A 19,098-nucleotide genomic window follows, 5' to 3' on the forward strand; every position below is an offset into this window, starting at 1 on the left:
ATATTATTTTGTTATAATTTTGTTAGCTCCAAATTTATTTTTTAATTATAGATATATAATTATATTTATTATTTAATATAATTTACTTTAATTATTATGTTGTAGTTAATTTGAATCATTTTGTTTTATTTGATTTTATGGTTTTTAACTTATATATGTTATAACTTGCTTTAAATATGACTTGTGATATAAAAAATTATATTTTATTAAATATTTTTTATATTTTTATTTAATTTTTTAAATAATTATGACGTCGTCCGATTCTTCCGACCCGTCGGACCAATTCGACCGGTTGAACAAGTAAACCGATAACATGACCGATTCGCTAACCGATCCGATTCTAAAAACCATTATTTTCACCATAAATAGAACCTCCACACTGAACTAGGGTTCTACGTTAACAACATAACACCTTAAAACTGCTACACTCAGCTTATTCATTAGATCCTACATTGGATTTTATTCATCTTGTTGTGCAACATAACACTACTTTTTTACAAGATCTTGCAGAGCTTGGATGAAATTGTTTATATATTCTTCTTGAAAATCTCTGCTACAAAGTGTTTGCTTCAGCTTGGCATGGTTTGCCCTCAACATCTTAGCTGTTTCATTCTCCTTGTCCATCACAAAGTTGATAGCTTCACTCAATGACTCCTTTGAGACCTGCCTGTTTTTACCTCTCTCTACTTCAACACCAATCTTCAGATCATTCACCATCCACCTAGTGTTCAGAATTTGATCTGGAAGTTGAGGAATCAGCACGATTTGACAGTCACTAAGCAGAAACTCCCACATTGATCCATACCCACAGTGGTTTTACGAAACACCCAATGTTAGGGTGGTTCAATAGCAACTCTTGTGGAACCCGATCTTGTGGAACCCAATCACCATAAACCAACCCTCTTCCTTTAACCCTATCTTTGAACCCCTCAGGCAGTGCTTCTTCAACAGTCGAGCATCCTTTGGGTGGCTTTAAAGCTACCAAAAATGGGAGTCCACATAACTCGAACCCAAGGACCAATTCCTGGAACTCATCCTTCTGCAACTCACTCTGGCTTCCGAATGTGCAGAACACCACAGACCCTGGCTCAAACTGGCTTAGCCAACTAACCCATTTATCATCAAGTTGTTGGGTCTTTGATTCAGGCAAGCAAGGCCCCGATAACAAAACAGGCTTCCCATATCCTTGAGCAACGTAGTCAAGAAATGGTCCCTCCACTTCACGGTAAGTCCTGAAGGCAAGAGCATCACTTTCTATTTTACTCTTCTGCATCCGTTCTTGAAACGACAATCCACTCCCGAAATCCTCAGCGAAAAACAACAATGCAGGAGCCTCTTCAGCTTTTAATCTCACAGTGGAAGAAGGGTAACCAGGAGGCAATTCTATCGCCTCTTCTACCGTGGTTTCCTTGGTTAGTTTCTTAGCGTTTAACCCCGTCCACATCCCCATTGAGCAAACCACTGAATAGAATATGGGACTGATCCCGAGTTGGCGAGCCAAGTCAGGAATCCAAAACCAGAAATCATAAAAAACCATATCAGGTTTTAGAACCTTGAAGATGGATTCAACTTGATCTCGGGTTTGGTCAACGGAAAAAGTAAGGTACTTTTGTTGGTTCATAGGAACAACAGATGCGGTTTCAGCACCTGGAGGGAGACCATCGACTTGAGGAAGAAGGAGAGGAAAGAATTGAATAAGGTTGGGGAATTGGTTCAAGTATTCAAGCCTTGGTTGAACACCTTTAGGCAAAAGGAAGGATATTTTATGGCCTTTCTGAGCCAGTTTATTTGAGAGATGAAGGAAGGGGATGAAGTGACCATAGGCAACCCATGGAAACATGGCAATGTGAAGCTTTGAGCGGTCGGATTTGCTCATTTTTTGCTTTGCTTTCGGAAAGTGACCTAATAATAGACTGAAGCGCCTGTCAAATGAAAAGACTAGAGAACGAGTTGTTTATTACATTAAATTTTTTGTCGGCAGGTTTTGTTTTTTTTAATTATCTATTTGTTCAAAAATAACAGGATATGTCCCTTGAACTATTGATATTTAGAGGTAATAACAGAATATGTCCCTAAACTATGATATTTATTTTATATTGATCCTTATAATTTAACATTCTATATTAGTCTCCAAACTGTGATCTCATTTTCAATTTGTCTCTATTTTTTAACCGTTCTATATTATTTCTCAAACTAACTATTGCTATCATTTCACAGCTGATGATGACGTGTCAAGGGTCATATTGATTTTTTATTGAGTTTTAGGGTCAATTGATTTTTTTTATAAAGTTTAAAAAATTATTTATCTATTTAAAAATAAAAAATATTTTAAATTTAAAAATTAAATAGTAAACAAATTAAAAAATTAAATATAAAAATTAAATTAAATTGCTAAAAATAAAAATATAAAAAAACTTTTAAAAAATTCAAAAAAATTAAAAATATAACCCAAACTATAACAAGATAAAACAAATTAAGAAAATAATATATATTATATGTAATATATATATATAAACACAAAGACAACTTAATTATATTCATATAATTAGATTAAAAAATAATTTTATATACATATCAATCATCACTATAAGGCGTTTTTCTCGATATATCACATTTTTCATTTAATTTTCTCTGTCAAGTACCCTTTAGACTATTTTTCCCGATCTAACACCCTTTCAGTAAGACGCGCCCCTTACAGCGCGCTTTACGTTGATCTGGCGCCACGTGGGGTAAGGCCCGCCCCCTGAAGCGCGCCTTACGCTAATATGGATTACACGTGTGTAAAGCACATCCCTAGGGCACGCCTTACGCCACGTAGGGCGATAGCGCGGGATAGGGCCGCGCCTTACCTCTAATTCAATTATATATAGCACGGGACAGGTACCGCGCCTCGCATAATTATAACAACTTTTCTCGGCTATAAATACCCTTCTCCCCCGATAAACTTCTCACATCTCCCCTCTCAACTTATAAATTAATACAACAATTCAGTCAATGAGAATCATTCCGACAATCATCTCATATTTGATTAAGGTAATTTTGTTATAATTTTTTTATTATACTTATTGTTTATTATGATTATTTGAAAAAATAGTATACTAATCGTTTTCAATTAATTTTGTGTTTGTAAAATTGGAAAACAGGAGCATACGTCGAAATAGTTTTGCGGTGCAGGTAATAAAATAAAATTATATTATTTAAATTATTTACGTTTATGTGTAAAAAATTTATTGTGTTATATTTTTGTTCATATATCGTTTATTTAATCAGGTTTGTTTCAGTTGTTTTTTTGCATATATAATATTATCGCACTTTTAAACTCAAAGAATGACACGACTTTCAATTTTTGTTTTATTATGATTATGAAATTCGAAAAGATGAAATCGACGTTTTCGTATCAAATGAGCGTGTTAAAATATCATTTAAGAGCAACATAACTCTTGAGGAGCTGATAACGAAGATTTCGAGGAATGTTCATGTTGGAAGTAGTAGAAGAATATCGTCGTTGCAGTACAGATTTCTAACATCATTGTTGTCATTAACTTATACAACATTCGAACTATAGAATAATGATGATGTTGAAATGATGGCTGATTCTCAAAGTAATTATTCAGACGCTGATATTGAGATGTATGCAAAGTTTGTTTAAGTGCGTGTTGTTCAGGGTCAGTCATTAAGCTCCCACTATGGGCTGACTGAACAAGTTGACAGCCCGACTACAGTAATGTGTAATGATTTTATCGCCATAATGGGAAATCGCATCATGATGCAATCACATCAACTTCAATGTGGAGACATTCATCCGCAACTCCTTACGATATGTACCGAGGTGGGTCCACGAACAATCGTATGGCAACATCGCGTCCAGTTCAAGGGGAAGACATTCATCTGCAAATCTCTTTGACCGTAATATGGATATGCCATCGACGCAACAATCTGTGCACTATCCATTTGACATGATGGCTTCAAGCTCCAAGGGGAAACATTCGACTGCGAGCTTTTTCAATCTCAATGTCGATATGCCTTCCAGTTCAAGGGGAAGGCGTGCAAGTAGTAGGTTCATCGACCTAAATGCGGAGAGCATGGAGGAAGCATCATCTCCACTAGAAGAATCGCTTCGTGAGCCTGGTGCGGATGGTGCTGAGACTGAACTATTCATTCACCCAGAATCACCGCAATTCAACTCCGATGATGATGTAGATGAAGTTCCAGGAAATGTGCCACAAACTAACCCTCCTGCACACATGTATGAAGCTGATCATTGTGCAATGTACATGCATAATTTGCGGATATGTCTCATCTCGGTGACTATGGATATTACTCATCAATAAATAATGGTAAGTTATCTTTAGACATGGAGTTTCAAGCAAAGAAGAAGCGATGATAGCTATAAAAAATTACAATATTCGTAATTCTGTTCAGTCCAGAGTCGACCGCTCCACGACCGAAAAATATGTATGATATTGTGGCCAACGCGAAAACGGATGCAATTGGATGGTTCGTGTATCGAAGAGAAAGAGGAAAAACAACATATGAGAACTAACAATATACAACGGTCCTCAAACATGTGCTGGAGGGGTCAACCAATATCATCCCAACTTGGACTCTAAAGTGATATGCCAAGCCATCATGCCATGGTAAAAACAAGCTCTCATATAACTGTTGCAGTGTTGATTTCAGCTATACAATCGCAGTATGGGTACACTGTCTCCTATAAAAAAACTTGGTTGGCAAAACAAAATGCCATTGTCAAACTTCATGGCGAATGGGATTCATCTTACAACGAACTTCCAGGTTGGTTTAAGCTGGTGCTGACGTTGAATCCTGGGATAATTGTGGACTTCGAAACCTCGTATGCATACCATAATGATCGAGTTCTACGCGATCGATGCCAATTCTACCGGGTTTTTTGGACTTACCTACAGTGCGTTAATGTTGTCAAATACTGCAAGCCTGTTGTCCAGATCGACGAGACTTTCTTGTATGGAAAATACAAGCAAGTTTTATTATTGGCAATTGTCCAAGATGACAATCGCAACATTCTTCCAGTTGCTTTTGCTCTTGTCGAATGAGAAGATACAGATTCTTGGGTTTTTTCCTCCAAAACTTACGTGCACATGTTATCACGAGGGAAAAAATCTGTGTCATTTCAGATCGTTGAGCTGAGATCAAAGAAGCAATAGAGTATTTGGCTCCAATGTGGCAAACACCCTTTGTCCAACATAGGTATTGTTTTCGACACATTACTGCGAACTACCATGAAAGGTACAAGAAGAATGATTAACGTCAATTAATTGTGCGCATGGGTAAGTGAAACTGATGTAGTTTGTTTTCTTTCGATCATTTTAATTTTGGAAAGAAAGCAAGTTAGTAAGTTAAACATTTTTTGATCAGGTTACAAACTACTTCCTCGAACGTTTGAATCAATGCTTCAAGATTTGCGGGCGAAGAAAGAGGAAGGATATGATTACATCAGCCTCATCGATAAAGAAATGTGGACTAACGCATATGATGGTGGATATCGATATGGACACATGACGACCAACTTGGCTGAGGCAATCAATTCAACCTTAAAGGGTGCACGTCACTTACCTGTAGCGGCTTTGGTAAAAACTATATATTTTTGTTTGGGGGCACTTTTTGCGAAGCTCGGGGGACAAGCTCAAACCTGGATGCAAGGCGGTCATGTCTATCACCCAAGATTAGTTGCAGAACTACAGAAAAAAATTGTTGCATCAAATGGAATGTCTGTATCTGACTTCTCTAGAAAGCATGAAATGTTTTGTGTCACAGAGTTGTCACGATCTCTTCAAGGGATTGAAGTTGTGTCGTTAAGAGTGAATCTACGGGACAGAACGTACAACTGCGGGTTTTTTTAAGTTCTGAAGTATCCATGCTCTCATGTGATAGCAGCTTGCTCGCATACGCATCAAGACTATAACAGTTTTGTGGATCTCATATACCTATTATCTGAAGTTTATAACGTATACGAATTTGAGTTCCCCCATAGGTAATGACAAAGACCCTGATGAGGGTTAGGATTGGCTTCCGATTGTACCAAATCCGAGTTTATTGAGGAAGCATGGTCGTCCAAAATCCAATCGAATTCATTGCGATATGGATATTCGAGAAAGATCTAGACAAGACAGAAGATGTGGGCATTGTAGAAACTCAGGACACACTAGAAAAACATGTCAACTTCTGTTTTCATCAAGTAACAATTGATGAGGACATGATGTAGTTGTTTATCAAATAATAATCTAATTATATAACTATAATCTAAAATCAATTTTTAAAATTTGAAATACATATCTGTGTGTTAGCCTACTGATCGATTAATACCCTAATTTTTTCTAAATCATCATGTAGCTCATGATGATTTTTCCTATCAGTAGACCACTTATTCAAGGAAAAAATATTATACACTATATAAAATGATTAATATACGAAATCAGTTTTATAATTACCTCAATAGTAGTGGAAATACGAATAGATTCTTGACAACGGGACATAAAAAGGGTAATCGATACCATGTCCAAGACTGCAGCAACAGAGACATCCGCCGATAGCATTTTTTATGTATTCAGTCGCTCGACACATCTCCCTATACAGGAAATCCAAAATTGTCGAGCCCCAACTGAGTGATCCGTCCAGATGAAAGTCGCCAAGATGTTGCAACCACATATAATGAACTTGATTACGCGATTTGTCTACATCAGCAACCCTCCTATCAGCTACAGTATCCATGCCAATGCATACATTTTAACTTCATCATCAGAGGCATCTGCGCTCAACTTCCAAAAATTGGCATCTAACCAATTTAACGGTATCTGACCACCGTTAAAATTTTCCAGGACACATCCTAGACTAACCCGGTACAAAGTAGTCCAAGAACCGGAAAATATCCATGATATCACACCTCCATCCACCGGAAGCCCCAGGTGCATAGAAACATCCTCAAGTGTAATCGTGCTCTCTCCGCACGGAAGATTATGCATGCCAATGCATACATTTTAACTTCATCATCGGAGGCGTCTGCGCTCAACTTCCGAAAATTGGCATCTAACCAATTTAACAGTATTTGACCACCGTTAAAATTTTCTAGGACACGTCCTAGACTAACCCGTCACAAAGTAGTCCAAGAACCGGAAGATATCTCTGATATCACACCTCCATCCACCGGAAGCCCTAGGTGCATAGAAACATCCTCAAGTGTAATCGTGCACTCTCCGCACAGAAGATGAAATATGTGGGTCTCTGGACTCCACCGCTCCACTAAGGCAGCAATAAGGTCTGGTTCTATCTTACAGTGACCCTCATATCTACCTATGTGACCGAATCCAACCTCTTCTAAATACGACATGACACGGCCATGTATCACTAACTTAAGGTTCATAATAAAATGATCTAATATACAGTCTCTCTCATAAAATATAAATAATTACAAAAATTAATTTTTAAACTAATAATCATGCATTAAATAAATAAATAAATTATTACTAATAATTTAAATTAAATTAAAATGTTACCGTATCAACAAAATGTCGAGATATATGATTTTCATCCAAGCGAAGCAGACTGACTTTCATTTTCTATCTATAAAAAAAATAATTAAATATAATATTAAATAATTTAAATACTTAAATAAATTAAATGTTAAATATAATAAAATATACCTTAAACAGAGAATATAAAAGTATTTAAGAGAGGTTGAGAGAAGTTCAGAGAAGTTGAGAAGATTTGGTGTGATGAAAGTGATTGAGGATGTGGGTATTTATATGGAGGGATGGGGTGTGAACGGTCGGGGCAGGTAAGTAATTAAACCTAAGGCGCGTCGCAGGGGGTGTGAATCTGCCACTCGTCAGTAAGGTGCGCCCCCTGTGTCGCGCCTTAGGTTTAATTACCCACATACCCGACGCTTCACACCCCAATCCCTCCCTATAAATACCACATCCTTAATCACTTTCATCACACCAAATTCTCTCAAATACTCTTATATTCTATGTTTAAGGTATATTTTATTATATTTTTAATATTTTATATTTAATTTATTTAATATTTTACTTATATAATTTTTTTGCAGATATATAATGGAAGGCGGTCTACTTCGCTTGGATGAAAATCATATATCTCAACACTTTGCTGATACGGTAACATTTTAACGTTTTAATTTAATTTAAATTATTAGTAATAATTTATTGATCTATTTAATGCATGATTATTAGATTAAGAATTAATTTTTGTAATTATTTAATTTTAGGAGAAGGACCATGTATTAGATCCTTTTATTAGGAACCTTAAGTTAGTAATACCTAGCTGTGTCTTGTCGTATTTAGTAGACGTTGGATTCGGTTACATAGGTAGATATCAGGGTCACTGTAAGATAGAACCAGACCTTATTTCTGCCTTAGTAGAGCGGTAGAGGTCGGAGACCCAACCATTCCATCTTCCATGCAGAGAGTGCACGATTACACAGGGATCACGCAGGGTTCCTGGACTACTTTGTGCCAAAAAAATCTATGACGTGTCTCGGAAAATTTTAACAGTGGTCGGATACCGTTAAATTGGTTAAATACCAATTTTCGGGAGTTGAGCGAGGACGCCTATGATAATGAAGTTAAAATGTATGCACGTGCATGCATATTGTAGCTGATAGAAGGGTTGCTGATGTCGGACAAATTGCGCAACCAAGTTCACTGCATGTGCTTGCGACATCTTAGAAACTTTCATCTGGTCGGATCACTCAGTTGGGGCTCAAAAGTTTTGGCTTTTTTATATAGGGAGATGTGTCGAGCCATTGACTACAGGAGAAATGCTATCGGCGGATGTCTCCTGCTGCTGCAGTGTAACCTCCCTAGACCCGGCCTATGCGTTTCGACTAAGTCTAGTGGATCACAAAGACATTTTCCAAAACCGTTATCCAATCAATGTAAAACCACATTATTCATGACATGAAATTATAATAAATTATACTATTTAAAACTCAACTCTTAAATATAAAACCAATCAGTAATAAATTAATTTAAAATATATCTAAAAAAATCAAAACCACGATAAACTGAATAGTAATAGCAAAAGTATCATCATTATAAAATACAATACTTTAAAATAGGTTCATGTCACCAGAATAAAGTCAACTTGAAATTTTAAAATATTACAATCAGATATACTTCAAGAGATATGTTGATCCTCCAAGTGCTCGAACCGAGGTATCTAACCAACAATATATGAAAGGGGAAAAACATTTTCGAAAGGTGAGCTAGGCTCAGTGTGTCCCAACATTACCATAAAATCACAATAGGTACATTAAACAAATCATAGTCCAGTAAATCTCACAAATTCGTAAAAGAGTTTAACTTTTGAAAATCATAGTTTAAACCCTTTTCTGGTACACCATCAGTAGTTCCCAAAATTATTTTCCATATAGCTTACTTTATGCACATAGCAAAAAGAAAGCCGACTTAAGGATAAGCTATGAAGCCTGTATCCTTAAGCCCAAGTCAATAAGTCCATATAGCTTACCCTAAGTACACAACAAAGGAAAGCCGACCTAATGAAACATCTTGGGGCCCTCAAGAGTCACATTAGGCCCGTTTATTAGCTTGATCAGAGCTATACAATTGTAGTTCAATCATCCCAAAATCAATATCCATATACCAGTCATCAAAGTCCATAAATCATCAACAATAAATCGGTGTACCAACAATAATAAACCATAGATTTCAATGTACCATATTTCAAAACATATAAAACCATTATGTAGTAAACATGAACACACCTCGATAATGGGTTCATATAGTAGATCTACTGATTGCTAGTTTTACCACGCTCTGTTACAGTTTTCGAATGGGTGAATACTGGTATACGTAATTTAAATGATCTAGAAGAGCTGGGTCGAGCTGTCGAACGATCCAAAGAGTCTCTTGTACCTTCAAACAATAATAATTAATCAACCCCAAAGCTTACTTAATTGTTCAAAGCTAAAATTCTTAAGTATATAAGCATTTTTTGGGTTTGACTATCATTTTGGGGTATTTCGAGTCTGAATTTGGCCAAACGGATTGCTGAATCGGAATCAGGACATCGAAAAACATAAAGTATGAATTTTCAACAATTCAGATTCTTGGTCAAAGTCAAAGTCAACCACTTTGACCGTCAATTTGGAGGCCTTCGGGTTCGAATTTGATGAAACGGACTTCGGAAACAGATTCGGGACGTCGAAATCTATCAGAATATGTATTCTCGGAAAATATTTACGGTCGTTTAAGGGTCGGTCAAAGCCATTTTAAGTTTTGGTCAAAGGAAGTCAACGGTCAACAGTCACGGTCAACAGTCGGGTCGGGTCGGGTCAGTCGGGTCGGGACGGGTCAGACCGGTCAAACTGGTTTCCAGCCCGCTACTCTCCCTGCGGCGGCGCGTGAGGCCTCCACCGGGGGTCTAAAAATTCCGGAAAAATTTCTAAAAATTATTTTAAGCGATTACGAGATACTTACAAAGATCGGTTCAAATTTTTGAAAGGGCGGAGAGCTCGATTTCAACTCGGTCGAATCTTTGACTGCTCCACCTCCTCACGCGCCGCCGTCGACGGCGAACAAGGTTGACACCAGCGAACTCGAAACGACACAAGGAACACGATGGTGCAGGAGGTGTCGAAAACCGATCAACGATCGGAGATGAATTTAAGATTTTCCCGGTGGTGGTGCTAAAAAACGTCGATACTTTGACTCGAAATTCACGGCGTTTGGCAACGTTTCACTAAAATTGGTTTATTGGGCTTTGTTCACGAGTCGAAGATGAACACGATGGTGGTTTCAATTTGACGATCGGATGTCGAACGGCGTCGGGATCAGACTTGCAAGAAGGGTGTGAGAGGAGGAATTTTGTTTACAAAAGTTTCTGATTTTAAAATCAGAAACGCAGTGCATGTATAAAACCACATAACCTGCCGACACTTTTTGGCTAAATTCAAGGCTTAGTCCCTGAATTTCCTTTAACTTCTAAAATGGACTAAAATTTTGAAAACTTCCGATTAAATCCTCAAATTTTGCCAAATTACTAAATTAATAAATTTTTTTCCAAATTTTATTCCGGGTTGTTACAATTCTCCCCCTCTACAAGCAATTTTGTCCTCGAAATTTACCTTATGAGAATAGTTGAGGAAACTGAGCCTCCATTGACTCCAATGTCTCCAAAGTAGCTTCAGTTTACTCCATTGAAGTTTTACCATTGGAATGCGCCTATTCCGAAGAACTCGCTCATTTCTTTCTAAGATCTGAATAGGCTCCTCCTCATATGACAAATCAGGTCTTAACTCTACATCCTCAACCTGAATGATGTGATCTGGATCTGGACGGTATCGCCTTAACATTGATACATGAAAGACATCATGAATACGATTGAGCTGGGAAGGCAACAAAAGCTGATATGCAACAGGTCCTACCCTCTTCAAGATACTAAATGGTCCAAAAAATCTTGGACTCAATTTACCCTTACGCCCGAATCTCAATACTTTCTTCCATAGAGATACCTTAAGAAAAACCTAATCTTGAACGTCAAACTGTATATCCTTACTCCTTTGATCTGCATAAGATTTCTGCCTATCAAATGCCTCTTTCAGACGGTCACGGATCAATCTGACTGTGTCCTCTGTCTCCCGCACTAACTCAGGTCCCAAAGTCTTCCTATCATGCAACTCAGTCTAACAAATCGGGGTGCGACACCTACGCCCATAGAGTGCTTCATAGGGTGCCATACGAATGCTGGTCTGGTAACTGTTATTATAAGTGAATTATGCCAAAGGCAAAAAGTTCTCCCAGCTACCATGAAAATCAATTACACAACCCCGTAACATATCCTCCAGAATCTGAATTACTCTCTCAGATTGACCATCAGTTTGTGGGTGGAAGGAGGTATTATAATCCAATCTCGTACCTAAAGTCGTATGTAGCGCCTTCCAAAATCTCGAAGTAAATCTCGGATCTCGATCTGAAATGATAGATAACGGAACACCATGCAATCTAACAATCTCTGAAATATACAACCTCGCCAACTTGTCCAATGTATAATTTACCCGTACAGGAATGAAGTGAGCTGACTTTGTAAGTCTGTCAACAATCACCCAAATTGAGTCCTTTTTCGAAGGAGTCATAGGTAAACCAGTAACAAAATCCATAGTAATACGCTCCCATTTCCATTCAGGAATCTTGATAGGTTGTAACAAACATGATGGATGTTGATGTTCCGCGTTAACTTGCTGACAAGTCAAAAACTTCGCCACAAAATTCGAGATGTCCTTCTTCATGCCGACCCAATGATACCTCTCTCTCAAATTCTGATACATCTTATCTCCACCGGGGTGCATAGCATATGGACTACTATGAGCCTCCGTGAGGATAGTCTGCCTCAACTCAGCATCATCCGGCACACAATACCGACCTTTGAAGCATAAAACTTCATCCTGATCAAGGGCGTAATTTGAGCTTGTCCCTTGCTTTACTTGCTCAAAGATGGAAAACAAGGAGCTATCAAGGGGCAACTTAGCTTTGATCTCATCAACCAAGGTCGGCTTAACTTGTAATTCTGCTAACAGAGTGCCATCATCATATAAATTCATTCTGGCCATTAAAGATCTCAACTCTGTTACCGTCTTTCGACTCAAAGCATCAGCTACAATATTAGCTTTACCAGGGTGATAATCAATCACACAATCATAATCCTTTTGAAGCTCTAGCCAGCGTCGCTGTCTCAAATTAAGCTCCTTCTGGGTCAGAAGATACTTTAAACTCTTATGATCTGTGAAAATATAACAATTCTCTCCATAAATATAGTGTCTCAAAATCTTCAAGGCAAAAATCACTGCTGCTAACTCCAAATCATGAGTAGGATAATTACACTCATGCGGTCGCAGCTGACGGGATGCATAAGCCACTACCTTACCTTCCTGCATTAGAACACAGCCGAGTCCTGAGTGTGACGCATCACTATACACTGTAAAATCCTTCCCGAACTCTGGTTGCATCAACACTGGTGCTTGAGTCAATACTGCCTTTAATTTCTCAAAGCTCTCCTGTTGTGCCTCACCTTAGTCAAACGGCACATTCTTCCTTAACAACTTTGTCAAATGAGAAGCAATGATCGAGAAGCCCTCAACAAAACGTCGATAATAACCAGCCAAGCCCAAGAAACTACGGATTTCAGAGATATTCTTGGGTCATTTCCAATTCACAATCGCCTCGATCTAGCTTGGATCGACCTGAATACCTCGCGTAGAAATAATATGCCCCAGAAACGACACTTCTTGAAGCCAAAATTCACACTTGCTTAGTTTGGCATATAGACGATGCTCTCTCAAAGTCCGCAGAACGATTTTCAAATGCCTGCCTCAGTATGAGAATAGATTAGAATATCATCAATAAAGACCACCACAAATTGATCCAAATATGGTCGGAACACCTGATTCATCAAATCCATGAAAGCTGCAGGAGTATTCATCAAACCAAAAGGCATCACTAAGAATTCATAATGACCATATCTAGTGCGAATGGTCGTCTTGGCAACATCAGATCCTTTAACTTTCAATTGATAATAACCCAAACGAAGATCAATCTTAGAGAATACAGTAGCTCCTCGCAACTGATCAAATAAGTCATCAATTTTGGGTAGTGGATATTTATTCTTGGCCGTCATCTGATTCAACTTCCTATAGTCAATACATAATCTTAGCGACCAATCCTTCTTTTTCAAGAACAGAACTGGAGCTCCCCATGGTGAAGTACTATGCCGAATAAATCCTCGATCGAATAATTCTTGCAATTGGACCTTCAACTCCTTAAGTTCTTTTGGAGCCATGCGATAAGGTGCCATAGAAATAGGTGCAGATCCCGGATAAGTCTCTATCTCGAACTCTACCTCTCTATCAGGAGGTAAACCAGGCAACTCCTCTGAAAAGACATCAGGAAACTCGCTAACTGTACGGATCTCTTCAATCGTGGACAATGAACCTTTAGTGTTCAAAATACAAGCAATGAAAGTCTCATACCCCTTCCGTATCATACGATCAATTTCCATCGCTGAAACTATATTGGAGAGATAGCCACGCCGTTCACCAATTAACACAACGGTTCGACCATCTGAAGTCTTTAGAGTAGCCCGCTTGTATTCGCAATCCAGATTTACCTTGTGTTTATTCAACCAATCCATCCCAAGAATTAGATCGAACTCCTCTAAAGGAAGTTCCATAAGATCAGCGAGAAAAATTTCTCCCTGAACCTCGAGAGGACAACACCGAAATACTTTATTCACTAATACCGCTTGTCCTACTGGACTCGTAACTGTAACAGTATTTTTAGTGTTCTCGATCGGAATCTGAAGGTTTTGAGATATCGAGCTCGATACATAGGAGTGAGTGGAGCCATTGTCCAGTAATGCAAAGTATGGGATAGAATAAATAGTAAATGTACCTGCAATAACCTCAGGCTCATCTCTATCATCCCGACGTCTAGTGGTATAAACCAAAGCTGGTTGTCTAGCCTCAGAAACTGTTGGCCCTCTATTTTGCTGAGGTCGGGCTCTACTATCAGTCCTGGACGCTGAACCACGAGCCTTTACTTGGCTACGGTCTCTAATTGGAGTCTGTACTGTAGTCTGAGAACGCACAGGAGTCTGAGTAGCGGTCTGCTCAAACGAAGCTAGCTGAGGACAATCCCTCCGAAAATGACCACTAGATCCACACTGATAGCAAAGACCCATCTTCTTACGACACTCTCCTGTGTAGTGTTTACCACAAAACTCACAGAGAAACCCATTATAATACGACGAGGAACCGCTTCGACTGCCAACTAACGGTGAGGATGCTGTAGGCCTGAAACGTGTATTGCTTCTATGAGGGACTGAAGTACGAGTCCTTTTCCCGGACTGTGCTGATGACTCCATCGGGCCTGAAAATTTCTTAGATCGTTCCTGTTCAACACGCTCTCTACCAGAAGCTAAAACCTCCACCTCTTCAGCATCTTTGGCTCTGCCCACCAGCACATCAAATATCTCATCCTGATGGGTTACAACTTGCCTACGCAGCTCGTATCTGAGTCCAAGGGAAAATTTACGACACTGATCTCTCTCAGTAGGTACCATACTGAATCCATACTTCAGCAACTTCAAGAACTCGATCTCATACTCAGAAACAGTCATGTCTCCCTGAACCAGGTCTTGAAACTGCTAACGTCTCTGAGCTAAGTAGCGCTCTCCCAGAAAACGACTCAGAAAGCGATCCTTAAAGAAATTCTAGGTCAAACGATCGGTAGGAACACTACTGGTCACTGACTCCTACCAAGTGTAGGCATTACCATCTAACATCGCCACAGTACCCTGATATCTCTTAGTTGAGTCTAAACCCAACTGATCCATGCGTCTCTCTGTATCCTGGAGCCAATCATCAGCTTCAGTAGGAGCTCCACCAATCGGTCCCCCAAAAGTTCTAACTTCATTGGCAATCAAAGTCTGCGAAATAGGAACCTCTGATACAACACCAGTAGCTCTGACTGCTCCTTGTATCAACTGCAGAAATTGTCTACCAAAATTCTCATCCAAAGCAACTCCGGTAGACTCTGACTCAATATTGGTCGCTCCTATGATCGGTGTAGTCATGCCAACACCAGCGGTATGAGGCAGATTCGTTGGGGTCGTAGGAGCAGGATCACCTATCGGAGGTGGGGGATCTACCCATATCTCATCAATCGGATCTGCAAATCTAGCCACTCGACCTCGTCCACTGCTAGTTCGACGACTACGTCTAGCACTCATTTTGATGGATCTCAAGTTTACTATAGAAGATAAAACTTAGGGTTAGATAAGCACTTGGAGTCTCGAAAACAGTTAAAATCTTAATAACTTTGTGACATGGCCTTAGTAACTGTCAACACACCTTTTTCGTCCTACTAGGATTCAAACTCTCAAAAATAGGATAAAAATTCTACTAGGATTCAACTCCTAAAATAGGATAGAATTTTGCTATGTTTTAAACTCCTAAAGATAGGATCCACAAGCACTATAAATAGCCATTGTAGCTCACTATTGTAACACACGATTTTACACACAAAACACAGAGGAAAACACGGAAAATACAAAGGCAAAGTTGTTGTAAACGATTCGAAAAGGAAATAAAAGGTAGCATCTTTTTTTTACATTGGTTCGTTCATTTCTCGCATGTGCACGTTATTTTTCTTGAGATTTGGTTCGAATAACCCAAAACGTGGGTTGCGCCGATGACTAAAAAGGGGTGGGATTTCGAAGTTTCGAACCTAGATCCACCCCCGATGCGTGTTCATTTTTTAAAATATTTAATTCTCCCCCCTAAATCATTTTTTCCTACTTTATTATTCTTGTTATATATGCATATTACTTTCTATTAATTTTATTATATATGTATATATGTTTTTTTTATTAGTGTTATTATATATATATATTTATATATTTCCTATTTTGCATGTATATATATGTATATTACTTTTGATTTTCTTTTTTTTTATTATTTTACTTATATATATATGCTTTTACTTTTTTATATATTTTACTCATTTATTTATCTATTTTTATATTTATCTTATATTTTATGTTTTTATATTCTTTTACTTATTTTATTTATTTATTTGCATTATCATTTTATTTTTATTTAGTTGTTTGCTATGCATATATTAGTGTTGTTGTTTTTTTATTTTATATATTCTATTCATTTTATATTTACTTTATTTCTTTCTTAATCTCCTTATTTTATTTGTTTTACTTTATTTATCATTTATTCATCTCTTCTAACCCATATTTTGACTTTTAAAGGGTATATTTGTAAATCCGTCAAAGGTAAGTAATTTTGGATCATTATTTTATCTTTTAATTTAACTTGTTATTTTTCTTAATTAAGACAACTGGAAATTACGTAGTACCGAAAGGGCGGTTCAAGGGTGCTAATCCTTCCTTGACCGTAACCGACTCCCGAGCCCGACATATTTCTGGTAAGACGCAGATCAGGTAAGAAATAGGGTATCCGATCAACCCATTTATCTTTAAATAAATGATCGGTGGCGACTCCAATCCACATTTTTCAAGTCGAAGCCCAATTCCGTGGCCCAACCGAAAGACGGTTGCGACAGTAACTTATTTTGTAAAATATTTCAAAATCGTATTTTCAATGTGGACTCATACATAGTCCGAGGTTTAAAAACCAAAAGCTCTGATACCAATAAATGTAACCCCCTAGACCCGACCTATGCGTTTCGACTAAGTCTAGTGGATTACAAAGACATTTTCAAAACCGTTATCCAATCAATGTAAAATCACATTATTCATGACATGAAATTATAATAAATTATACTATTTAAAACTCAACTCTTAAATATAAAACCAATCAGTAATAAATTAATTTAAAACATATCTAAAAAAATCAAAACCACGATAAACTGAATAGTAATAGCAAAAGTATCATCATTATAAAATCCAATACTTTAAAATAGGTCCATGTCACCAGAATAAAGTCAACTTGCAATTTTAAAATATTACAATCAGATATAATTCAAGAGATATGTTGATCCTCCAAGTGCTCGAACCGAGATATCTAACCATCAGTATCTGAAAGGGGAAAAACATTTTCGAAAGGTGAGCTATGCTCAGTGTGTCCCAACATTACCATAAAATCACAATAGGTACATTAAACAAATCATAGTCCAGTAAATCTCACAAATTCGTAAAAGAGTTTAACTTTTGAAAATCATAGTTTAAACCCTTTTCTGATACACCATCAGTAGTTCCCAAAATTATTTTCCATATAGCTTACTTTATGCACATAGCAAAAAGAAAGCCGACTTAAGGATAAGCTATGAAGCCTGTATCCTTAAGCCCAAGTCAATAAGTCCATATAGCTTACCCTAAGCACACAGCAAAGGAAAGCCAACCTAATGAAACATCTTGGGGCCCTCAAGAGTCACATTAGGCCCGTTTATTAGATTGATCAGAGCTATACAATTGTAGTTCAATCATCTCAAAATCAATATCCATATATCAGTCATCAAAGTCCATAAATCATCAACAATAAATCGGTGTACCAACAATAATAAACCATAGATTTCAATGTACCATATTTCAAAACATATAAAACCATTATGTAGTAAACAGGAACACACCTCGATAATGGGTTCAGATAGTAGATCTACTGATTGCTGGTTTCACCACGCTCTGTTACAGTTTTTGAACGGGTGAATACTGGTATACGTGGTTTAACTCATCTAGAAGAGCTGGGTCGAGCTGTCGAACGATCCGGAGAGTCTCTTGTACCATCAAACAATAATAATTAATTGACCCTAAAGCTTACTTAATTGTTCAAAGCTAAAATTCTTAAGTATATAAGCATTTTTCGGGTTTGACTATCATTTTGGGGTATTTCGAGTCTGAATTTGGCCAAACGGATTGCGGAATCGGAATCAGGACGTCGAAAAACATAAAGTACGAATTTTCAAAAATTCATATTCTTGGTCAAAGTCAAAGTCAACCACTTTGACCGTCAATTTGGAGGCCTTCGGGTTCGAATTTGACGAAACGGATTCGGGACGTCGAAAACTATCAGAATAGGTATACTCGGAAAAGATTTACGGTCGTTTAAGGGTCGGTCAAAGCCATTTTAAGTTTTGGTCAAAGGAAGTCCACGGTCAACGGTCGGGTCGGGTCAGTCGGGTCGGTCAGATCGGTCAAATTGGTTCAGATCGGTCAAACCGGTTCGAACCGGTCGAAACCGGTCAAACTGGTTTCCAGCCCTCCACTTTCCCTGCGGCGGCGCGTGCAGCGCATGAGGCCTCCTCCAGGGGTCTAAAAATTCCGGAAAAATTTCTAAAAATTATTTTAAGCGATTTCGAGATACTTACAAAGATCGGTTCAAATTTTTGAACGGCGGAGAGCTCGATTTCAACTCGGCCGAATCTTTGACTGCTCCACCTCCTCATGCGCCGCCGTCGACGGCGAACAAGGTTGACACCGGCGGACTCGAAACGACACAAGGAACACGATGGTGCAGGAGGTGTCGAAAACCGATCAACGATCGGAGATGAATTTAAGATTTTC

At 38.1% G+C, this 19,098-nt stretch overlaps 1 pseudogene; it reads right to left on the reverse strand.

Annotated features, from left to right (window-relative positions):
* Positions 1–338: 338 nt before the first annotated feature.
* On the reverse strand, positions 339–1,913 carry LOC120127659 (annotated as a pseudogene).
* Positions 1,914–19,098: the final 17,185 nt, after the last annotated feature.

This window comes from Hibiscus syriacus, unplaced genomic scaffold (genome assembly GCF_006381635.1).
Source record: "Hibiscus syriacus cultivar Baekdansim isolate YM2019G1 unplaced genomic scaffold, ASM638163v2 tig00110472_pilon, whole genome shotgun sequence".
NCBI lineage: Eukaryota > Viridiplantae > Streptophyta > Magnoliopsida > Malvales > Malvaceae > Hibiscus > Hibiscus syriacus.